Source organism: Lepidochelys kempii, chromosome 16 (assembly GCF_965140285.1).
Source record: "Lepidochelys kempii isolate rLepKem1 chromosome 16, rLepKem1.hap1, whole genome shotgun sequence".
Lineage (NCBI taxonomy): Eukaryota > Metazoa > Chordata > Testudines > Cheloniidae > Lepidochelys > Lepidochelys kempii.
Window position 1 is genome coordinate 24,323,335 of NC_136395.1, and position 25,585 is coordinate 24,348,919.

Genomic DNA, 25,585 nt, shown 5'->3' on the forward strand with positions numbered 1-25,585 from the left:
ATTACCAGCAGGAGAGTGAGTTTGTGGGGGGGCGGAGGGTGAGAAAACCTGGATTTGTGCTGGAAATGGCCCAACTTGATGATCACTTTAGATAAGCTATTATCAGCAGGACAGTGGGGTGGGAGGGGGTATTGTTTCATGGTCTCTATGTGTATATAATGTCTACTGCAGTTTCCACGGTATGCATCCGATGAAGTGAGCTGTAGCTCACGAAAGCTCATGCTCAAATAAATTGGTTAGTCTCTAAGGTGCCACAAGTACTCCTTTTCTTTTTGCAAAGACAGACTAACACGGCTGTTACTCTGAAACCTGTCAGTACTGTAATAAAGATCAGTGGGCAGTGTCACTTGGTTGCACCAAGCTGTTGTGTGGTTCAGTATGGCTGCAATAAACCACAAGTCCTCTTTGTCACTATGTAGGTGCAGATGAGTTTCTACAGTGAATGAATGTGTAGGGGCGTGTTGGATAATAGTTCTTCAGGTGGTGCTGTCAGTGTGATTCAAAATTGACTTCTAGAGACTGCAAAGTGGTTAGTTCTATCTCTATGGTCCATTTCATCCTTAGTCTTTCTTCATGTGATGTGTGGTTGAGTTAGAAATTGGTCTCTTACTATAAACGCTTACCCAAGCATTCCATAGCAATGTCCCCAAACGAGTTGAAGCATACAGTGAGGTCACCTGTGTTTAGAGCCATTGCTGTAGAGTAGTGTAGGGTTCCTGAAATGTTGAGCGTGCACTCTCTTCTGCTCTACTTCTGTTTCCTTCCCACATCCCAGTCAGCCCTCACCTAATCCGCAGTCTGTAAGGTACCCATCAGAAGTACCCGTGCTTCGTCTTTCTATTAAAGGCGTGGGAGTGATGCAAAACTCTGGACAGATTTGGAAACGACTTCCTCTGTTATGAAGAGAGGATTTTCTTCAGATCCCCACAAGAGGGAGTTTAAGCCTTTTCCAGGAAGAAGATAAAGGGATAACATTAATTTAAAGTGTTCCATGTAATGGAGCAGTAATTAATGTCTGCAATACTCTGTTAAAGGGCCAAATGACTGGGTTGTCCATTATCACAAGTCCTAAGCTGACAGTGTCATTAGATGCTCACACAGATGCTGTACATTAGCATGGGGCTCTTTCTGAAATGCTGCCATCCTGGTTTTGCTCACTTTTGGGGGGGCTCCATAATCCCCTCATTGTGCTTGCAGGGCCCCATGAACATTTATAGGGGGCAGTGCACTGTGGGGAGATGTGACCTTCTGGTGTGCACACAGGAGCCTCTTAGGGTGACCAGATAGAAATTATGAAAAATCAGGACAGAGGGTGGGGAATAATAGGTGCCTATATAAGAAAAAGGCCCAAATATCGGAACTGTCCCTATAAAATTGGGACATCTGGTCACCCTAGAGCCTGTTGGAATGTTCTTCCATTGTGCTATAGCTCTGGGAGTGCTGTGGACTGTAGTTTGTGTGGGAAGGACCAAATCACTACTCAGACATCTGCTCATTCACCACTTACTTCATCATGTAGCCGGTAGAGGGAGCCCGGACCTCCTCCTCCTCTTCTCTGAAATAACCACACATTAATTCCTTCACTGTTGGTCCACCACTGCATCGGCTGTGCTGCTGTTCTGTTCCCAGTCCACTGAAGTCAATTGACTTGCCACTTTCCCTTGCAGAGAGCCAAATGAATCATGTCGTAAATGATCTAAAATGGTTCCTGGACGAGACTGGATGGCTGAGGGAATTGTCAGTGGAATAGGATTCCTTTAGATTCTGGGCGGGTAGGGTTAAACCCCACCAAGATTAACAGGGACTGAAATTTTTCACTTGCTAGCTGTTTGGTAGCCTCTGTGTGCAATGAGTTTGGTGGATCTCAGTCCAGAGAAGATGTGTCAATATCATGAAATACGTCATCACACTTGATGCTAATTGGCTTCCTTTGTGGCACGGCGTCAGAGAGGGCAAGGACTGAATGGGCTTGGGGGACTAAACTCCTGTCTCAGGGTAACCAGTCTGCATCAGCAATGAGACATGTCAGCAAGTCAGTGTAAGGGAAGCTTGCCACACAACTTCCTCTGCTGTACCTGTTTTGTGATGAACAGGGGACTTTCATCTCCAGGCCCGTTCATTTGGTAGCTTTTATAAGACTTGCAGCCATTTGTCCACACCGTCAGACAATTTAAAACGCACTCATCTGTTAGGCCAAAATGGGGCTATTGGTTTTGGTCCTGTGTATCAATTTACCCTCGGTAGCATGTTGCCTAGTGGGCCTTGTAAGCACCCTTCCTACAACACGGAGGCTCCTCAGCAGCTAAAATGAGGGAGTAGAGGCATTCCTGGGCTAATGTGAAATCTAACTTTTCTTGATCCTGGCTTTCATCTAACGATGCCTGGCTGGAGTGGAATGCCCAACCAATTCTCCTTGCAAATTACTCTAGCAATCTACTTTCTACCAGCTCTGGCGAAGTGCATTACACAGACTGAGTACATATGTGATATCAGCATCTAGTTCGAAAATAATAATCATGTACCTGAAATGACACCTGGCACCCCAGGCCTGCTGTCATGTGCCAAATCTTTGGTTTTGCACCCACCTGTAGTGTGTGATGCTTAGGGAAATGATCTGGCCTTGTGTGTGAGGAACGGGCAAATATCTAACATAATAGAATATGGGCCCCTCCTCAGGTGCTCCTGGCCGAAATGGTTGGCAAAGCTCCATGGTACTGGAGTTGAAATGGCAGTTCTGAACTTGGCAGTGCTGAAGAGTCATTGCTTCTGGCTATGCCGATTTAGCCTTTTGCATGACCTTTGGACAAGCAATGGGAGGTGGAGAGCAAAGGAGCATGCAACCAAGGCCCCCCCCCATTCCCCACTACTGTAGTAGCAAGTGAGAAATCTGACGCTAGACCAGCTAAATGGTGACCCTTGATAGGTCTGACTCTGAGTAGCTCTGCAGGTGACCCACCAGGAAATACAAGCCTGAGAGGAAAGTGCTCAAACTTGTAATGCTATAGGCGGGGCCTCTCTAAAGTTCTCCTGGTGATAGTCTTGAGCTTCCAAATGCTAAGAAACCTCGCCTAACACCAGCAACTCCTGAACTTGTGCACTGCAGGCAGTTTGCCTATGCCACATGTTGGGCAGGTGTGTGTCTTTCATCTGCAGGCAAGAGGGAATTGTTCCAGCGGCTTGGCTCAGTGAGAGGGAAAACAAGTATGAATATCAGTGACCTTGTGGCCTTGCACTGACAAACCAAGTAAATGATGTTGATTGAGGCTGAAAGGCTCTGCTGTGTAGGAGCCAGCCATGGGCTTACTTTTCACCCTTTACCTGTGGCTGCTCCCTTCTCCTGGGGTTCCCTGTGACTCTTGAAATGCTTGGGAGGGTGAATGGGGCAAGGGCAGGCTCTGAAATTGACTGTGAAAACAGAAGTTACCCCCTCAATTAAAATGTAATTTTTGGAGTCTACAAATAGCGTGGCAGAGTGGGGCATCACGCCAGCTTCTCCATGTTTGAGCTGCAAGTTGCTGAAGTGAAAATAGAAAAATTAAAGAACTGTGACTCTTATTGAAACTGTGAGAGATTTCTCCTGGAGATGAAAGTAAGGAATACAGAGAGAGGCCTGTCTCTATCAAACTTCTCTGAAGCTGTCGATTCAAAAAGGGGGTTGCATTAATAGAAGCTAGCGGCTTTTAATCTATTCTAAGACTGCACTTTTATGAAAAACCTTGTGGCTGAATTATACATTCACTTACCCTTAACCAGAAAATCCATTAGAGGCATATGGGCCATGGAACAGATCTTAATTTAAGATCAGATAAAAGAGAGTCCAAGGCAAAGGCACCCAGAGCATGTGGCAAAAGCTTAGAAAACTAAGTTGGAGGGATCCAATTAAGGGCTTTCAAAAAGATGTGAAATATTGAAGTTAACGATTTAAGGGCTGAAGGAAAGCTGTGATAAAATGATCGTGTTGCTGGTGCCAAGAAGGGGGTAGTTGGGCGGGCTGGGGAAGCTGCCACCTCCAAGAGACCTGCAGCGAAGAGGGGAAATCATCAAATGGACCCTCTGCTGGAACCACATGTGAGTCTGGAAGCAGAGCCCTGTGTTTAGTTATACCCTGAACAGGCATTCCTGCTGCCAAGGGATAATGCTGACTTCTGGGAGCAACGCAGTGATGGGGGCCCTTCTCTTTCCACCTTCAACTCCGGGGTCATGGACAAGGGTTTCTATCCCAAGTAACTGTGCACTGTTTTGGTATACGTGACGGCCTGCAACCTCAGGCTCTGTCACATGGAGACAAATGCTACCACTTGAAACAAAGTGTCCTCACTGTTTAACCCCCTGTTTATTGTCAAGTTAGGCGAATGGCTATTGCATGTCAGCTATGTCCCCAGTAAGGAGCTAAACCATATTGCTTCAAGCCTAAGGATTACGAAAGAGGCTTGCTGCTGTTATATATTGGTAAATCAGGCCCTCATAACATCTGCTGCACTGGAGAAGAGGGGGACCAGATACAGGGAACTCAAGCAAAAGGGTCTGCACACAACACATCTGCACTCCTTGGGACTTTCAGCCTTGCAGGGTAGAATGGTCTTACAGGGAGATCTGCAAGTACGCAGCTCCACAGCGAAGTTGGGGGGTCGGGGGCAGAGCTGCTGCAGAGAGGCCGTGGGGAGGTTCATCAGTTTGAGTTCGTGTCCTCGCTCTGTCTCATTGCTATACTGTTGTGGGGTGTCCGTCTGCTTCATAGCAGCGAGAGGGAAAGATTTCCGCACAGCACACTCGCTCTCCTTGTTGGAATCTCCACAGAGGTTCAAGATCAAATGGGCTGTGGAGACTCTGCTCAGAAGTGGGCTCTTCAGGTAACTACAGACACATGGTAGCAGGGTGACGAAAGGGAGGCTCACCTAGCTTCTGCCCATATTCCCCTCTCTGGGGGTGTCCGTCCAGCCCCTTTCACTAGCAGGAAAACTCACCATCATGAAGTTAAATGAATAGCTGAATTATCCCTATTGTAACTGGTTTCCACTCATTCCTTAGAGGGCTCTGCAAATATCTCCATTTCTTTCTATGCTGGCTGCAAAGCTTGATGCTTTTATTCAACTTCTTATAACTCTAAACCCCAGCGTGGGTGGCATTGTCCATCTCCTCAGCACCTGGAGTTGCACAGAAACCACCCTTTTATCAGGAGGGGGAGTCGAGAATGTATTTTTTTCCCTGTTAACCGTCCAAATAAAAGTGGGGTTTTAAAGGCTCTAAGGGATTGGAATCTAACTCAGTGGGAAGCTACTGTAAGCAGCAGAAAAGAGTCATCTCTGCTTTGAGAACCGATTGTACGACTACAATGGGCAATGCTTAAATGACCACTTCGGAACATTTAGAGAAAGGGAGAAAGGAAATGCCATGGAACTGAAGTTATTAATTAAAAATGTGGAGCGGTGATTTCTTGCTGACTGCTCTCAATTGCCCTTCGCTGGCATTGCAGTAGCTGGACGGCAGTTAAAATGCATTTTAAAATTAAAGGAACTCATTGAATAATTCTTTCCCCTTTGTCTGCATGCCAAAATTGGAGACTGCAAAGGAAGGTGTGTCTGACAGAAAGAGAGAGAATACATGGTGGTGTGGCACGGTCTGAAAGTTTTTCCCATCTGAGTTTGGAATGGTAGCATTACCATGAGTGAGTGATTCAGGGCATGCTGAACAAGTACCGGTACAGCCTTTATAGCACACAACATGGTAAATCACCTGTTCTGTACGAGAGCCATTTTACAGAGGAACCAGGCTGTCTTGAGCCCAACTGGAAATGCTTTGGTTGAAGAGGAAAATTATAGCCAATATATATATTAGAAAACTCAAAGGTGACCTAAAATAGGGTTTCTAAATATAATGTTGCTGTGGTAAAACCCGACACCTGGGGACCTAGCAGGGTTAGAAGTTAGTGCTGTGTATCCGATTAGCAAGCTAGGAGCCTGCCCATACCTCGAGTATAAAGTTCCAACTTCTAGCCTTGCTGGCTCACAAGGTACCTGATCTTAGACCTGGCGCTGGTGCAAGACTCAATGGGTACATTTATGCTGCAAAAACCCCCAACAAACCTGCAGCAGCTAGTTTTAGAGCCCAGGTCAGTTGACTCGGGCTCATGGAGCTCTTGCTATGGGGCTAAAACTAGCAGTGTAGACATTTCCACGCAGGTTGGAGCCGAGACTCCAAGACCCATCCCTCACACAAGGTTTCAGACCCCGGGCTTCAGCCCAAGGTGGAACACTGCTATTTTTAGCCCTGTAGTGCAAGCCCTGCAAGCCCAAGTCAGTTGACCCGGGCTCTGAGACTTGTTGCCATGGGGGGTTTTGCAGTGCAGACATACCCAGTGTTTCCAGGCCAGTCAAACATAAGTTATTGGGCTTAGTACAGGAGTAACTGGATGACATTCTCTGGTCTGTGTTATACAAGGGTGTAACATCCCCCAGGGTACAATCTGGACTGTTGAATCGCTGTGTCCCTTTAACTCTCCGGTCCAAGGTGCCTTTTTCACTGCTTTGCTAGTGAAAAGTAGATCTGTCCAGGCTCTGATCACTCCCAGCCATTAGCATGTAAAGTCACGCCCAGCTAAGTTACATGAATGCTCTCCCAGTCATTCATGAATTACATCTAGGGCAACACCCACAAATTCTTAGTCCCAGCCTTGCACCTGAGAAATGTACATCTTGCACTGTCAAATGCTCTACTGAACAATGTAAGCTTATTAATAGTCCATCCTTTCGTCAGAGGAAATGAATATGCACCACACTTTGTTAACCTGGGCAGAGATTCCCCAAACAGTTCAATCAAACATACTGGTTCTGGTAAAAAAGCAAAACAAGTTTATTAATTAGAGAAAGATAGGTTTTAAATGATGGCAAGTGTTAAGGCATAAATGTCAGCATTGGTTACAAAGGAAATAAAATGATAAAACTGCAATCTAATTCCTAACCTTTACCAAGCTAAATACGATTTGAAAGCAAAAAGATTTATCTCACCCAAAAACTTACAGCAGTCTGTGCTAGCTGGGAAGCATTCCAGACAGGACCCTTCCCCATCGTTTAATGATGCTCCTCTTGTCTTTCAAGTGATCTTGCTGCTGTGAATAGAATAAGGGGAGGGAGAGGTGGCCTTTCCCCCCTTTCTTATATTCTGATGCTTTGTACTGGAAAATCTTTCCTAGGTCATGCGGTCAACAGTTCCATTGCATAAATGCTCTGCCACCAGTCCTTCAGGTGAATTGTAAATACTTTGTTTATAACTCCCCTCCTGGTGAATCTCCAATTAAATGGATAATGGCCTTTAAGCACCTAGCTGGTGTGGCCTTTGTCTTTGAAAAAATGTTCTCCCCAGAACTACAGTATCTTTCAGAAAAAATCATAAGTAAAATCTCCTAGCTCCACATACAATGTGGATACACACATTTTAACAGGACAATGATGTTCAGTAGATTATGAGTGTTTAAATGATACCTCACAAGGCATACTTTGTACAAAATATATCATAACAATATAAAAGAGGTGGACATGGGGTACAGGATGTCACATGGGGTACAGCGTGTCACAAGGGGGTCAGACTAGATAACAAATGGTCCCTTCAGGCCTAAAATCCATTAATGAATCTAGGCCGGGATCTTGAGCTAGGGTAATTGTGGCTAAACAGGGAGTTTAACTTTTCAGTGTGCGCCAAATTGTAAAGCTCAGCTGTGGAGCTGAACTGTCAGTGTTCAGGACATTTTAGAATCCATCCAGGCTTTTGAGTTTGGGCCATCTATAATAGTCTGGTGCTGCCAATCTGGTACCTTACAACAGCATTACGCTTTCTTTCTATAAACAAATCCCAGTTCCCCATGCCTGTTGCTGGCTCTGGTGCCAAGCAGGAGAATGTTCTGAAAGAGCCTTTTAGTCAGCTCTATGAATACAAATATTGAAATCTGAAGCAGTGTGTTCCTTGGGCTTAGAGAACAGCCAGTACATATTTTGTAGTAAGAGTTTCTGAGATTTGTCCAAAGAGTCTGTACCCTAGCAGTCAGTGTAACTCACCATCTTTTCTCATTGTTCAAGAGCAAGCTCCAACCCATGAGTTAATTGAAGCTGAATGAACTCTGATGTATTCATGCCAAATACTATAAAAGGGAATATTGAATGGTTCCATGGAGAGGCCCCTGGGCTCAGTGTTCTTTACGGAGATGCAGATGCACTCCTGCGTGTATCTGCAGCATGGTAACTTCTATCTGAGCTTTGTTCAGCAGGGGGAGAAGTGAGAATGGGGGTAAGGGGATTCCTGAAATTAGTGATCACTATTTGAAAGGTGTGATTGTATTAAATGATGGTATTTATAATGTGCTGTGTGTGTAAGCCTGCTTAGATACCCGCTGACAAAGGTTGGTGTCCTGTGTATGTATTCAGCCTGGTTTATGCTTCATTGTGCTAATCCATTGTGCAACACAGGAGGTGGTGGAGAAAGAAAATGGTATTGTTATGCATGACTCAGACCATAACATGGATGGGGGCAGCCTAGAAGGGTTGAAGCAGCCAGTGCATGTGCTGATTCCTCTCTTGGCATCATAAATGAAGGCTGTTCCCACATTTCATTGGCAAAAACCCCAGGCGAGAGTACGGTAATGCGGCCTGCCTTCCTTTGGAGTGACTCCCCTTTCCAATTCAGGGGACGTGTCTGGTATAAGAGCTGTAATCATCACTATTGGCAGTGGCCCATCATGTGTCATTTCAGACTGTGGAAAGTCCTTGTCTGGGGAATGTTGGAGCTAGATGTTTGGAGATGGATTCAGGGGATGGGGGAAAGTGGCTTGCCCTTTAACCCTCTCATAAATCAGTCCGATGACAGGATTTGCTTCATTACTGTGCTGAAAACCTGCCCTGTTTTGTTTTTTCTGAAGATCTTACTCTGAAACCGTAGAGCCTTGAGAGACCACAGCCCTTATAAAATCAAAATGCCAGAGGATCCCATGGTGATAGCAGGACCCCAGCAGAGTTTAGAACAATTCCCGCAGTACAACTTCATTGTAATTAGCTTTAAAAAGGCATTGCCTAGTCTGGAGAACAGACTGCACCTATTCAATGAAAAACGTATTACAGACTGTACCATGTAAGGCTCCCAAAGGTAAGATGCCTACCCAGAGCCATTTAAACATAGAGAGAAACATATTATTCACTGTAGACCAGAGTTTTCCATGGTAACCACTCCAACTTACTGTTTTCTAAAGATTCATGTAACTTAAGCAGTAATGAGCATTACAGTCCCCTCAATACACTAATATCATTCACATTGGTATTCAATATGTATGAAGAATAAGTAATTATTCATTCACATATACACAGACAGACATATATATCAATGTTATGGGGAGCTGGTAGCAATCCCTATATTTAGATTGCTTAACACTTTTTCCAATCAAAAAGATTTTTGCCCCCTTTTCATGAGAAGTTCTAACACTTCCATTGCGTGCAGCAGGCCTTTGTAATTCAGCAAGGAAAAGGCCCTGGGGCCGGAAAAGTGCCTTTTTTTTGTCCCATGAAATTCTGTTCAGACTTTGCTGAATTGCAGACTGCTGAAAAATGGCTACTTCCCTTTTCTCGCTTGTGTTGCAGTGTGCCCAAATAACCGAAAATAATCCTTCTACTCAAAGGCTGGACCAACACAACTGCCAAAGCAGCAGGAGGTGTAGTAGCACATGCTGCTCTAGGAATCCCATGAGGAGACAGCCCAGCTGCTGCCTGAGCAGCTGTAGCAGGAAGAGGTGGGCCCCGGGCTTTTCCCCAGCAATTCCCCTGAACCCCAGTGGTCCATCCATCTCTCTGGGGGCATCACATGGGGGAAAATACCTCCCATTTCCTGGAGTGGGTCAGAGCAAGACTAGGTTGGGCTTCATCCACCCACCCATCCACAGACCCAGCACATGGCTACATCTCCCCTCTGACGTAACAGCCTGCTCTGGCTGCTGGCTAATGTAGCAAGTCCTGAAACTCAAGTAGTAGAAGACTGCTGAAGCTTCAGGGTTCAAGCCATAATTATGAGGTGGTGGGGAGTTGGGGAGGCTTACAGTTGCATATAGCTGAATTAGTTTTTACCATTTTCCTTTCCTCAGAAAGACAAGGGACACTGTTCTGTGGGTGTCCGGCTTGTGAAGTTAGAAAATGCAAGGAGAGATGAGCACCAACTAGTCTATGGTCTGAGCTTGCTGGTGTTTCTGTGCCACTGGTCACCAGTGATATTTCACTGTGGAGCGATTTCTAATGAGGATGGGGTCAGATTCTTTCACAGCACAGCCATTGTTTGAAATCCAGGTCCAATGATAGCTGAGGCTGAACCTGAGTTCAGCTGAGGCTGAACCAGGAGCCCATGATGGACAACCCTCAGTGACACATAATGAAGCCGGGTGGAAGTGTCATTTGGGGAACTCAAACCAAAGGGACCTATCACAGTTTCATACCCAGTTCAATGACAGCCAGTCATGGCATTGAAATCTCCAAGCCCTAGTAGTGCTTCTAGTGCCCTAGTGTCTTTCTGAGGATCCTGAGGAAGCTGTGAAAAACACACAGGCCATCAAAGATCACATACTTAATCTCGGCACCCTCTTGGATGATGTGGAGATCACTTGGGGTGGTATAAGTAATGCTATATTGCTGGCTGCAACTGAAACAATCAGCTTCAGACAGTTGTACAAGAAACCTTAGCTTTCTGAAGAGGACTTTGATATATTAGCAAAAAAGACGGAAGCATGCAAGCAGGGAGGTGTCGAAGAATGTAAATTGCCGAAAGGCACTTTCCAGGCCATTGCAAAACATAAACATGAGATCTACATCAACTCCCTGGTTGACAAAGCAGAGGATGGCCTAAGGCACAACAATCTGTGTCCTGCCTACAGAGCTATCAAATGTCTGGCTGGCAGCCATAAACAGCCTTCTAACATCCCCATCATGAAACCAGACGACTCCCTGCTCGTCAACAGACAAGGTCCCAATTAGATGGAAAACACATTATGAAAGCATGCTGAACCATGCACCTGTTGACAACTCTCCAGGGTTATATGACCTGGCAGACCACCTGGCTGCAGACCCGGGGATGAATATTGATCCTTCATCACTTGAGGAAGTACAAAAGGCCATCCAAAAGTTACAGAACGGATGTGCTGCTGGACCTGATGGTATTCTACCAAAGCTATTCAAAGGTGCCTTGGAATCAGTGAGCATTGGCCTGCATCAATTGTTCTTAAAAGTGAGGGTATCAGGCAGAATAGCAGCAGAATGGAAAGACGGCATCATAGTGTCCCTGTACAAGGGCAATGGTTCTCAAACTGAGTGTGGCAACTACAGCCAATCTCATTGCTATCAGTCCCTGGAAAAGTCTTCACTCATGTCCTGCTTGGTAGGATGCAGCCACTCCTTAATAGACATCATCTCCACTGCAATCAGGTTCCCTGCTGGGCAGCTGACTACAGACGTTGTCCTTACCCTCCTGACTGGCTGAGCTGCACTGAAATTTAATCTCCAACTTCATGTATTATATACTGACAACAAAGTGGCTTCTGATTCGGTTGACAAGTCAGCATTGTGACTTGAACTGAAAGAAGTTGGTGTCCCAGATGTTCTGTCGAATCTACTGTGTGATCTTCACTCTAGAACCAGTGGAAGAGTGCACATTGGTTCATGGCTTTTGACATGTTTCTACAACATCGTGTGTACAGCTGGGATACATTCTCATTGGGCACTATTCTGTTGAGCTTATTGACTGGATATTAGATCTTGCCACTTCATGTGCTGGAGTCATGTTTGGTCGAGAAGTATTCACTGACCAAGTCTACACCAACAATACCGCCTTGAGAGGGGAGAAGTCAGAGAATTACAGCTCCATCTTCCACGGTCTTGAAGAATCCACCCATCCTATGGGATTGAACCCCTCAGGGCAGAATCCCAGGTTCCAGAACCTTGGAAGTAGGCCACCAGACCCCTGGTGCAGGTGGGGTTGAGTACTGTGGAGAGTGTTGATGAGTTCCTCTATGTAAGCTGTAAGCAGAGTTCAGAAGGCTGCGGCAAACCAGATGTCCCTCAACGAACCGGTCTTGCTGCCTCCTGCACGAAGTCAGTGTCTCATTTATGGATACAAAAGGGTCTTTGCGCTGAGGCAAAGTTCAGAAGCTATCGAACCTGTTTACTGCCTGTAGTGCTATACAGGTCAGAAACCCACACTCTTTGACAGGCAGACTCGGAGCAGCTAGCGTCATTCTGTATGCTCTGTCAGCACCTAATCCTGAGCATAAAGTGGTTCGACTTTGTGAAGAATGCCATAATCTCGCAGAGATCTGAGCTTTCTTCCATAGCTCATCATATTGAAAAGCAGCATTGCATACTCTTCAGCCAGGTTGCTGGGATGGACAAAACACTCCAGCACACTGTGTTCTCAAATTCTCCATTGCTGTGCAAAGGGGTTCCTGATAATGCCTGGGATTACCTGATAATGCCCACAGGGCTGCCCCAGAGATTCCTGTATTCGCAGGATTCAGCCAGATCTAGGAACTGCACTCTACAGTGCCATCAACTGTGGTCATTCTGGCTGGCTCAACGGTCCTCAGTAGGCTATGCGTGTTTGATTCTGCTGCGATTTTCCTTTTATTAAAAAGATCCCTAGGAAACTAAATACAAAAATCTGCATTAAGAGTATTAACTGAGGTTACAAAAAGAAAAGGAGTACTTGTGGCACCTTAGAGACTAACCAATTTATTTGAGCATAAGCTTTCGTGAGCTACAGCTCACTTCATCGGATGCATACTGTGGAAAGTGTAGAAGATCTTATTATATACACACAAAGAATGAAAAAAGAGTTTGTGTGTGGGGTGGGGTGAGAAAAACTGGATTTGTGCTGGAAATGGCCCAACTTGATTATCATACACATTGTAAGGAGAGTGATCACTTTAGATAAGCTATTACCAGCAGGAGAGTGGGGTGGGAGGAGGTATTGTTTCATGGTCTCTGTGTGTATATAATAAGATCTTCTACACTTTCCACAGTATGCATCCGATGAAGTGAGCTGTAGCTCATGAAAGCTTATGCTCAAATAAATTGGTTAATCTCTAAGGTGCCACAAGTACTCCTTTTCTTTTTGTGAATATAGACTAACACAGCTGTTACTCTGAAACCTGAGATTACAAAGTCAATCATTCAAAAGTTAGGAAATACCCGATTTACAGTTGCCTATGTAACCTTAATTTGGCCTCCCACGTGTATATGTATTTGAAATTACATGATCACTTTTTTTTTTCCATGGGACCGCCATCTCATTCACTGCACCACATGGGACCTGCTCTGGGGACAGAGCAGAGTTGTGTACTAAGGAGTCAGTTGTTTATATGACCCCTGTCTCACTTGTTTCAGAAATACGAAGGTGTGTAGTGAATGAGGCAGGATTGCAGAAGGAGAAAGGATGGTCCGTTTTGCACAGGTGCTAAGCACTCACAGCTGCAAATGAAGTCAATAGGGGCTGTGCTTTGAACATAAAGTACTATCAATTGTGAAGTACGCTTAAATTGGGCAGCCGAAATTGCTTGACTTTATTCTCTCTGTGCCTCAGTTCCCCATCTGTAAAATGGGGGTGATTTTCCCCCCACCTCACTTCATGGAGAAGTTGTGAAGATAAATTATTTAATGTTTGCAAAACACTCAGTACTATAATGAGGTGTGCCATATAACAGCCCATGAGGAAATTAAGAATTCTCTATTCAGATCTGGGTTTGAACAGTGTGCAGTAAATGAAACCTGTGTCCTGTGATGGGGTGTGTACCCCACACCTGCAATGATAGGGCTCAGGCGGGCCTGAGAGGCCAATTATGCTACCTGGCTGCACCTGAAGAGTGGACCAGGCTTAATTTAAAGATGAAACCAGTGATGCCTGTAGAGAAAGGAAGCATAGGTTAAAGGAGCTCGCAGGGAGAGAAGGAAATTTCTCTCTGGGTAGTAGAGAGCAGAGGAACTTCAGGAGGGAGTTTAGACCCTGGTTCTGATAGGAGAGGGTAGCAGGGGTGAAAAAGACTCCTGAAGTGGGCTTGAGAGAAGGCCAACCCCCATGCAGATGGCCTAGGGGGTAGATGGGAATTGAGGATCCAGACTAGGGGCAAGATTCCAGGGAGGTAACTCCTGGGAATCAGTGCTCTGCAGAGGACAGAGCTGGGGAGCACCCAGGATGGGCTCAAGTTCAAGCCCAGGGAAGGGGCAGAAGTTGCTTTTGATGTTTAATTTTGCTTTTGAGTTTGGTTGAGAGCCTCCAGGGAGAAGCCCTGAGGCCACTGCTCTGACAGAAAAGCGGAACAGAAGAGGAGCCCTGGAGGATGGATGGATGACGAGTGTTTGTGTGAAACATGTGCTTGGAAGTTTGATACTATGGAAGGGGAGAGCCTTCAAAGTGGCCTGGTTGGAGTGTTGAGTCAAAGGAAGAGGCAGACCCCCCCATAGGCCAGCGTTGGCTGTTCCTAGGAGGTGTTAGAGAAGGTGCCTGTCGTGCTGCACTCAGCCATGCGCGGCTGTGCCGGCAGCGAGTCCATCTTTCTACAATCCATACACTGAACAAGGAGGAGAAAATAAAATATTAAATAGCTGCTCATTAAGTGATCACTGTCCATTCTGTGCACCATATGAAGCATGGTACTGTGGGGGGGGGGAATAGTATGTTGTCATGTAATTAAAGACCTTATCATCATGAATATGCACAAGGGGACCCAATTAAGGTTGTGTAGGCAACCTTAATAATTTTGGTATTTTTTTTACTTTGGGTTTGCAACCTCACTAAGGTTCTTTTAATGCAGGTTTTTGTGAGTGTGTATAATATAGATATATAAAAAACATGGAGCAAATCTATGGCTGCTTAATGCTCCTCAGTGCCTCAGTTGTTCCTATGCTGTTCAAACTTCACCCCAACAGAGCTAGAAATCTGATCTTCCTCCAAAGGAAGAAGCCCTAACAACTAAGTTAAAGGAGATTCTCCTTTATTGGACAGCAGTGTAGAGACTATGGCACAGAGATGGGCAGATTTAATTCCATGTAAGAGTGCACTAGGGTACATACAGAGTTGCTAGTACATTATAGCATTTTATATCACTGTTGTAAGTTACTTTTATAACAAGAAGTATGTCATTTGTTCAAATGTTTTATCAACCTTGTGTGAAATGTGTGCTCCACATATCTCAGATGGTGAGAGGTAGTTTGATATTATAGTTAGAATTGGAAAACATTCTTACCATTAGAGTAGTATCCTTTTTTCCCCCTGTAGCCCTCTTCTCCCTCTTCATCCTGCTTGGAAATTATACGGTACCTCTATATAACTGAGATAACATTTCCGAGCATTTCAATGGGCAATGATGTTATCAAGGGCTGCAGTGCTGCTTCCTACATTACATTGCTAAGCAACATACAGTCTAGCAGCATGTTATCCACCTGCAGTTGGGAAGACGGCAAGCTCTTTTATCTAATCAAATCTCTTTCTAGTGGTGGGCTTCCTTTCCTGTCACATAAGAATCAGTTTGTTTCACAATAGAAGTCAGGATTTGCAGTAACAGTAAAAAAAAAAATCCCAAATAGGTGGTGGGGATTTCATATTTCCTTTTTATTCTTCCGAATGACTTGGTAAATGAAATTCAAATGGCTTTAGATACATTAATAATCCTTCCCCTCAACCCCCATGAAGCTGGTAAGTAGTATTTTCACTTACAGATGGGGCAACTTCCACTGACTTTGATGGGAGCTGTACTTGTTGAAGGCACCAATTCAGCAAAATCCGTAAGCATCTGCATAACTTTAAGCTGATGAGTAGACTCATTAGCTTTAGGTGATCTACTCACATGTTTAAACTTATGCACATGCCTAAGTACCTTGCGGAATTGGTGCCAAACGGAGGGCAGAGATGGGCCCTTGGACTGTATATCCGGAGCAACGTACGTGGTTGTCTACTGTATCTATGTCTATACACACTATTGTATCTGATGAGGTGAATCCTTAATTATCTCATTTATTTCAAATTGCTCAATTTCAAACCATTATAATTGTGAATCTGAAAATATCTGATCTCTGATAGTTTGTGAATCAACATATCATGTTGGATAGCAGAGAGCCTTCTCCCCAGCCTCCCTTATCTCTAAAGGAACATAGATGGCCATTTCAGTGCAATTCCTGTGACCGTCTCTTTGTTCCAATGTTAATTATTTTTCATGCTTCTTTTTAATCTCTGCATTCTAAGAGACACTGTCTGTCCAAACTACTTAAGATGCTTCACTGGATCACAAGAGAGAAATGGTTGTTATCTTTGCAGATCTAATAAGACCTTTCCTATCAGAGGTTTGGCATTGCCTTTTAAACACCATTAATAGCAGCTGTGATTACCATGCCTAGGTACATAAAACCTTCGAATTGCTGCTATCAAGGGCTGTTAAACATTTTTTTTATTACCATTAGCCTCTCCAATGGACATCAAAAGGGGCTTCAAATAATTAATCTCCTATTTTAAGGACCTGGAGAGCAAGGTCGTCATCAGTGTTATTTAGGGTAATAACATCATGTGTGTAAACAACAAGGAGGGAGAGGAACTAGTTCGGGTGTTTCAAAGGTTTACAGCTAAGAACAGCTGTGCTGACCCTAAGCAAAGGAAATATTGGGGCTAACTTGAGATCTGTTTCTCATCAGGGACATCTCTTCAATTGAGGAACAGTCTCTATGGCTAGTTGTGGACACCATGATTGGAGCCATTGTGAATTCTGCTCCTTCAATAGCCAGAGGGATCATGACTGAGTGATGCAGGAGCTCCCTTTCTCTCTGGATGTCACAGTGCTTAATGCCTGGTGGCTAACCAAGGAGTGAGAAGCAAGGTCCAAACCCAGACCTCTGTCCCTTTCCTTTCTCCATTCCCATGTTCTATCTCATTAAAGGAAGAGAGAGGTTTTCTGGAGTTCTAAGCATCTGTAAGAGTTTGAGGATGACTGGCTCTCTAGGAGGCATGAGGCGGAAAACATAGACTTTGTGGATAAATAATAGTGCACATGGGGGTGAAAGAGAGTAGCTCAGTGTGTGATAAATTGGTTTCATTTGAACAGGGAAGGAGATTGGCTGATCATGCTAAATACGAGGCAATTTCCTTTGAAATTAGCAGATGGAGTGGGAAAGGGATACAAAAAGGGAGAAAAGACCGAGAGGCTAATGATGAATGCTGCAGACTGGAAACAAAATGTTGCTAAAACATCATGAGGAAATGAAGACTCAGTGCAGAAGTGGAAATGTGATCGTTGGTCCATGAAGGCAGGGCGAGGCTGCGAAGCTTTGAGCCCATGTGCTGTGTTCCAAGGGTGGACATAATGTACAAGGGTGAGTGAGGGTCACAGACTGGGCAGCAAGTGAGGGAGGATGGGGACTAATCACTGACACAGAAGCATCTCCAAGTGAGGAGCAAAGACGAGCTAGTTTAATATACCTCTGAAATGATGTCAAATGATGGAGCTGAGCTTCGGAAGCCGCTAGGCAGGATAAGAAGGGGAATCCGGGCATTTTTAAAGCAGATAAGAGCTTTCTGCCAAAAAGAAAGGGGGAAAGAAGAATTTAGAGCTCATTTAATGGGGACTTCAGGTTATGTTGTCAAAGCTAGACAAGGAATTCGTGTGTGTGTGTGTGTGCACGGGGGGGCAGTATTGCACTGGGCAGATAATCCAGGACTCTTGCCTTGGAACAGCCAACAGGATTAGGTAGTTGGAGCTAACATCTAGCAATGAGCTGGACTTGATCATTCCAATTCGATACACCACAATTATATCAGATTTGCGGTATTCACAGGAACATGTTTGCATGGACGTGGCATAGAATAGTCAATGACAGAGGTCTATTTGCAAAAATGTAATTTGCTTGTAAGGTGTGTAGTGTGTACCTTTCTAATGGTAAGACTACTGAGGATAACAGCCTACTGCTGCTGGTTAATGGAGGCACTCCTTTAGCTCAAGTAGTAGAAGTCTATGCTTTAGTACAAGAAGTCCCTGGTTCAGAGCCGCCCCCGTGACTTATGGTAAAAAGTGTTTTGTAAGTGTCATGAGGTGAGTATATATGGCACAACCATACAGATACCCTATGTAGGTGTGAGCACACACACACAGAGAATAGTGGCCTGCAGAGCAGACATTGTAACATATATATGCACCATGCATGCTGATCTCTGCATGAAAGTTAGCTATCTGTTTACTACAAGCCTTTGGTACAGTGGAGGTCTAACAAAGAGGATGTGGAAGAATGAATGGGGAGAAGTTGACAAGAATCAACTCAAAAAGAAAATCAGTTTTTGGAAAATGAGGAGGTGTTGCATATAAAACCCTAGATGGGGACAATGCACTCTATTATCATTGAAACAAAATAAAATTATCAAAACAACAAAAGCAGAAGGCACTGTGGTTCACCAGGGACCATAAGGGACAGAAATAAAGAACATGCAAATGAGAGCATTATTAAATAAAAGTGAAGGCAGCTTAAAAATAATTAGAAAAGCCAAAATGCAAAATGAGCATCAAGCAGAGCAAGAATTTCCAGCTAAGGTATATTAGAAAGGGTCCGTAAGCGCAGCTCCTGGGCAGCTAGTGAGCAAGATTTGTCATCGCTGTTGAAGAAAGATATGGGGGAGGCTGGAAATGAAGGCTCAAGAATGACTGGAGGTATTAATTATTTTTTGCATCAGTCTTGCAGTGGAGAGGGAGAGCATTTGCCAGCATCAGGAAGCAGATTTTGGTGAGAATTGAAAGCAATACTGTGCAGATCCCACAGATATTATTTATGCGCTCAGGAGCTTTGAAAACAGATAAGGAAACAGAACTTGAAACCGATAAGGCCAAATTCTGGTCCCACTGACCTCAGTAGCAAAATTCCCATTGGTTTCATCAGGACCAGGCTTTGGCCCCATATCTCAGTGCTGAGTGAAAGGAAGGAGAAACTGGAGAAGTTTCAGTAGCTATTTACTTACCTGTTCACTGAGAAGCCTATTTTTATTGAGCTGTGTAAAGGGCCAGCCCAGCCTAAACCTTACTGTGATTCAACAGGGGCACAGGCCTTTGCTGGTCTTCTGCAGCACATGGATGAATTTCACTCCTAGTTATAGGGCAGATGCAATCCCCACAACCAGATCCAGACTAGGCAGCTGGCCCTCACTCCAAAACGGGCCAAACCAGATCCAGCTAGCCTCACTCTCTGGAGGAGTTTGTACTTAGGGTGGAAATGTGCAGTTGCAGCCCATCTGTCATGGGGTGAGCTGCACCTGGAAGGGGTTAGAGCCCCAAGCTCTGGCTGGTGCCTGAGTCAGGTGACCCAGGGTCACGTGATGACAATTTGAAGATGGTCCCGCCTATAAAATGGGCGGCCCGGTCCCACAGAAAGGGAGAGTTGCAGGCAGTAGAAAAGCTCTCCTGCAGCAGAACCAGGAGGGTGACTGGCTGTGGAAGCTTGCTATGATTTAGGCTGATCCTTGGGGGAGAGAGCTGTGAAGAGGCCTGCAGGGTGTTCTAGGAGGCTATCCATGGTGAGGGTGGCCCAGGGAAAACAGTCTAGGAGAGTCAGGAAGCTTTCAGCTGGAGCCCTGATCCAAGAGCCAAAAGGTTTTGGGGTGAGAAGCCCTGCTGTGAGGGCTAAGGAACTGTCTGAGCCCGGCAAAGGGCTAAGGGATTGTTTGGTTCAGAGAAGAGCCAGCCGGTAGCAGGAAAGGGAGGGAACCTGCAGCCTTGTTCTGCTAAGCCTCATGCTGCAAATCACACAAGCCACCTGTTAAGAGGAACTTGCATAGAATGACATGTGCCTGTAAGGGCCAAAGGAAGCGATTAGATCATGGAACCAAAATGGCTTTAAAAAACAGCCCCCACGAGGGAGAATGTTACTGAAAATGCTGGGTGTGTACAAACCGATTCACTGAAGGAGGAACTGCGGTGCAGATGCCTGTCCTAGCAGATTATGCTGAGCTGACTCTAGACATGGAGGAGGTTACCACAGCGTGTTCGGGCGTGGGAGGATTCAGTGTGCTTTCTGGAGGTGAAATGCCTCCCAGGGCTTCAACTAGGCAGCTTGATTCTGTCCCACTCTCAAAGCAGAGCTGTGGTTAAAAACATAAGAACGGCCTAAGATGATATCCGCCTTTCATCTTAAGCAACCCATTCATAAGAATGGCCCTACTGCATCAGACCAAAGGTCCATCTAGCCCAGTATCCTGTCTTCCGACAGTGGCCAATGCCAGGTGCCCCAGAGGGAATGTACAGAACAGGGAATCATCAAGTCATCCTTCCCCTGTCACCCATTCCCAGCTTCTGGCAAACAGAGGTTAGGGACACCATTCCTGTCCATCCTGGCTAATAGGCATTGATGGACCTATCCTCCATGAACTTATCTAGTTCTTTTTCAACCCTGTTATGGTCTTGGCCTTCACAACATCCTCTGGCAAGGAGTTCCACAGGTTGACTGTGCATTGTGTGAAGAAATACTTCCTTTTGTTTTTTTTAAACCTGCTACCTATTAATTTCATTTGACAACCCCTAGATCTTGTGTTATGAGGAGGAATAAATAACACTTCCTTATTTACTTTCTCCACACCTGTCATGATTTTATAGACCTCTATCATATCCCCCTTAGTCATCTCTTTTCCAGGTTGAAAAGTCCCAGTCTTATTAATTTCTCCTCATATGGCAGCCATTCCATACCCCTAATAATTTTTGTTGCCCTTTTCTGAACCTTTTCCAATTTCAATATATCTTTTTTGAGATGGGGTGACCACATCTCCACACAGTATTCAAGATGTGGGTGTACCAGGGATTTATATAGAGGCAATATGATATTTTCTGTCTTATTATCTATCCCTTTCTTAATGATTCCTAACATTCTCTTTGCATTTTTGACTGCCACTGCTCCATGAGTGGATGTTTAGAGAGAACTATCCACAATGACTCCAAGATCTCTTTCTTGAGTGGTAACAGTTAATTTGGACCCCATCATTTTATATGTATAGTTGGGATTATTTTTTCCAATGTGCATTACTTTGCATTTATAAACATTGAATTTCATCTGCCATTTTGTTACCTAGTCACCTAGTTTTGAGAGGTCCTTTTGTAACTCTTCGCAGAGTCTGCCTGGGACTTAACTATCTTGAGCAATTTTGTATCATCTGCAAATTTTGCCCCCTCACTGTTTATCCCTTTTTCCAGATCATTTATGAATATGCTGAATAGGACTGTACAGTACAGACCCCTGGGGGACACCACTATTTACCTCTCTTCATTCTGATCTATCTTTTAACCAGTTACCAATCCATGAGAGGACCTTCCCTCTGATCCCATGACAGCTTACTTTGCTTAAGAGCCTTGGTGAGGGACCTTGTCAAAGGCTTTCTGAAAATCTAAGTACACTATATTCATTGGATCCCCCTTGTCCAGATGCATGTTGACTACCCTCAAAGAATTTTAGTAGGTTGGTGAGGCATGATTTCCCTTTACAAAAACCATGTTGACTTCCCCAACAAATTATGTTCATTGATGTGTCTGACAATTTTGTTCTTTACTATAGTTTCAACCAGTTTCCTGGTACTGAAGTCAGGCTTACTGGTCTGTAATTGCCAAGATCACCTAAAAATTGGGGTCACATTAGCTATCCTCCAGTCATTTGGTACAGAAACTGATTAAAACAATAGGTTACAGACTACAGTTAGTAGTTCTGGAATTTCACATTTGAGTTAAAAGCTGTAAGAGAGCCCACAGTCTGCGTTGGAGTCTGGAGAAATATCCAGGCTTCGGGGTGACTCTCTGCACCTTTTCTCCTTCGCTAGGTCTGGAGGACAGTCAGCACACAGCATACAAATGGCCAACTCCCCCTCTGTGACATGTTCATTGCCTGGCTCTTACACACTAGCAGCTGGTAAAGGAATGCTGCACTTCAGTGGGGTAGGTTAAAGCCCCCACATAATTGTTTTAAAGATTTTCTCTGTGATTCCTTGCCCCCCTTTTCCCCCTACTGGGTTTAATAGTCGTGATGATTAAGCAATTGTGTGAACTTTTGCAAAATGGCTATGAGGGCATTGTAGAAAGTAATTGCAAAACAGCTGAAAGGCAGGGTCGAGGAAGAGGGCATGCACAACCAGTCAGGGTCATCTCCTGTAAGAGTCCATTCTCAGATGAAGAGAGCTGACAGTCTCAGTCGAAATAAACCCTTCACCCTTGCAAAGGGAAACATCCCATAGGGGGCGCAGGGAGAGTAAAAAATCAGGAATCTGGGTGGGAAAGGGGCAAAACTCCTCCAAGGAATATTTTCTCTCATTGTCCTGCTTTTTGTGCCATCCAAGTTAACTTTCTCTTGATGAGCTGTTCCTGTGTCTCTTTGGCAGCCACGCTCACAGTGAGGTTTTTAAAATCAGAACCACTGGGGTGGGGTGGGGGGGGGGAAGGGAACTAAGTGAGAAATCAAACTTGATTAGGTGCAAAATTCTTGGTATGTAAAGAGACCTGCTTTAATAGAGAAAGGAACCCGAGACACTCTCTGGGATTCACTGTAGGTGACACGCAGACAAAGAGGCCATGGAGAGCTGTTGCAGGCACAAGGAGCAGGAGATGAGAGAGAACTGAATTAATTCTGAGAGGTACAATCAGTGGAGGATTGGTGAGCCCCCAGGCGCTGACAGGGGAAAGAAGGAAGGAAGGAGGAAGAACTGAAGAGCACAAAAGTGCAACTTCCTTGGAAATGGCATGTGCCCCCATGTGCTAGGGTGCTGTGCTGCTCCAGAGGTCGTCTTTTGGATGAACCATAAAACAAAAATCCTGACCGCTTCTGGTCATTAAAGTTCCCAGGACGTTTCTTGTTAGGATTCAAGTGTTAGATACACTCCAGTGTGACTAGTTATATTTTTGCCTTCCTAAATTTCCCCTCTTCTTCAGTTGAGTGTGGGGGTAGTCTTCATTTCCCGGGCTAGGTTGTAGTGTGCTTTTGTGCAAGGAAACAAGCATCTGAAAAGTCCTTTGGAATCCAAAAAGGTGTTATCCATGTCAGACGGTTGGCCAAACCCCGTAGTCCTTACTGAGTCAGTACTCCTACTGGCCTATAGAACTGGATCCAATAGTCTGATTATTCTACTATTCCTAAACTAGAAAGAGCATAGGAAAAGTGACTGTGAAATCAAATGTAACAGACAACAAAGGGAGAGAACGACAGAGGTACATCTGAAAAAAAGGCATTGTAGAACTATTTTGTGTGAAATGATCTGGAAACGTGAGATTTCATCTCTCTCTCCCGCGTGCATTTCTTTCCTTTAGTGCCCAAGCAATAACGAAGCAACAAACAGAAAAGCTATTTTGAGATCTTCGCTTCTTGGTCTGGGGATGTCACATAAAGCGAGACAAATATGGAACCACGTAGCCCAAAAAGGCTACTGAAGTGAAGAGCATCGTTGATCCGGAAGGACAACTGGCCGAATTCCTAAATAAAGAGAGAGGGATCCACAGGAAATGGCAAATGGAGCAGAGAACAGCTCAGTGCAAGCAACAGCAGCCTATGAGGTTTCAGAACACATCTAATTCTAGGTGAGGTGGCATGTCCATAAATATTGTGTTGGATTTTTCCTCCATAAACAATGTGTGTTTGTATATGTGTCTATTGAACTTGCATATGTAAAGCTATATTTCCTTTCATTAGCAAATTCTCTAGCTGTGTGCCCTATCTTGCAGGGACCCAAGACTCCAGATGGGAAGAAATCTAGATGCAAGTTTTCTCTTCCAGTCCCACATCTGAATTGCCAACTCAGCCCCCACTCAAAATGCAAGACCCCAAGTAAGATACTTGCATTGCTTGTATCAAAGGCCCATTTTGGGTGATGTAAGTAATCAGTCGCAAACAAATCAGAAAACCTCTTATGAAGGATATTAGAACAAATCTACACAAATGAATTGTCTGCCCAGAGACCTGGGCACCCTGATGCCAATTGGAGAAACAAAAACAATAATTAGCACTTGCCCCATAACAGGAAACAAACATACAGTTACAATGACAAGCCTATGTCTGGAGGAGGGAAGAGAAGATGAAATGGAAGGGGATTTATATAATATACCCTCCCACAGGGCTATTTCTCCTACATTTGTTGCTCTTATGATGTATGAATTGGCTTGGCTGGACAGTTATTCTAGCCTGAACCTTCACCCAAAACTCAGACTGAACCTCTGCCTAACTTCAAAGAAACTTCAGTTAACTTTCTGTTTCCACTGTTGGATGGAAGCACCAAATCCCAGGCACAGCTGTTCTCATGGCTATTCCAGCCCAATGCAGGCACAAAGTAACCAGCGCTCTTCATCACAGAGCATGCTCTGATGATACCTCTAACCCAGTTCTGGGAGCCCCTTGTGGTTCTGGTAAGTATCCAAATACATGGATGGGTGCCTCTGTGGACTGTGAACCTTCCCTTGCTATTTATTGTTCATGCTTTCATTACCATTATCCCATTACCTCAATGGCTGCTGTGTTTATCTAGTCATCCTGTTGTCAAACAGCAACCCATCCATTAGGGCTGTCTATCCCTCAAGCAAACATGAATTTGTTGCTGATGGATTCTGAGTGTGGGGAAAGCTGCTGCAGATTTTTTTAAATGTCTTCCTGTTCCAAGGAGATAAATGCAGAAAAATAGTTAGGAATCTGTAAAGTCAAGTAAGGTGAAATCTCAACAGACAGCTTACTAAATTGTGCACAGCTCTCTGCATGTTGCAAATCTTTTGTTATCTTTGCCCAGGAGTCCGTTTGGTTTTATTTTCCTCCCTAAAATTGCCACTAGGACTCCGCCAAAGGCATTCAAAGATATTTACGTCAGTATTGATGTGTACAGTATCAAGAGATAACATTTCCCTCCAGCTGTCCTGGCTTTAACTCTGCCCCCACAGCATTATTCATTTCCCCATCTTAGAGATGGAACTTGTTTCTCCTCAGCTACATCCAACTGTTTTGTGGCATCCTGCACAGCATATATTTAATGTCCAGTCCTCCCAAAGCTGTAACGGCATTTCTCACTCATGCTTTCCATGAGCCTGTATCTCTGAGGGATGAGGCTGCCATGAGAATTAGTACTTTGGCACATTAGTACTTGCTCAAAGCTTCTGATGAGAAAATCTGAGTCCCTGACAGAGCCTGGTACTTGATCTCTCGTTGTTTACTCTGTCTCTTGGTCTACCTGAAGTGCACTTCTGAGGTTGAATCATTTCAGGGCCTTCTTTCTCTCCGGACTCGGAAGATGAAAGATGGCGCAGGGAGGTACGTGCCAGTTTGTGGGTGTGATAGATACCAAACCTCTCTGCTCCAAAGGGAATATTTATAAACTACATCTTGCACTGACTAGCAGAAGAAACCTCATAGAACATATAAAGAGTAAGACATGCTAGAGCCTGACTTCTTTCACACAGATGCAGCCATGCTGTCTCTCCACTGCAGGGCTTTCTTCTTTTCACCCACCCAATCAAACAAATGCCTCTATGATGCCATCTTTCCAGGAGAAGATGGACTTGGCTGTGTTCTGGGTGGAGAAATGTCACCTCAGCTCCAGAAGGGGTTCT

General features: G+C 44.6%; 1 long non-coding RNA gene across 1 annotated transcript in view; it reads left to right on the top strand.

The window, feature by feature from the left end:
• The window catches only part of LOC144929507 (uncharacterized), a 44,710-nt gene extending 20,319 nt beyond the window's left edge, over positions 1-24,391 (top strand). Inside the window, exons 3-4 of the long non-coding RNA XR_013634767.1 lie at positions 23,309-23,575; positions 23,720-24,391. This is a non-coding gene — a long non-coding RNA (uncharacterized LOC144929507). The remainder of the gene's footprint in view (positions 1-23,308; positions 23,576-23,719) is intronic.
• Positions 24,392-25,585: the final 1,194 nt, after the last annotated feature.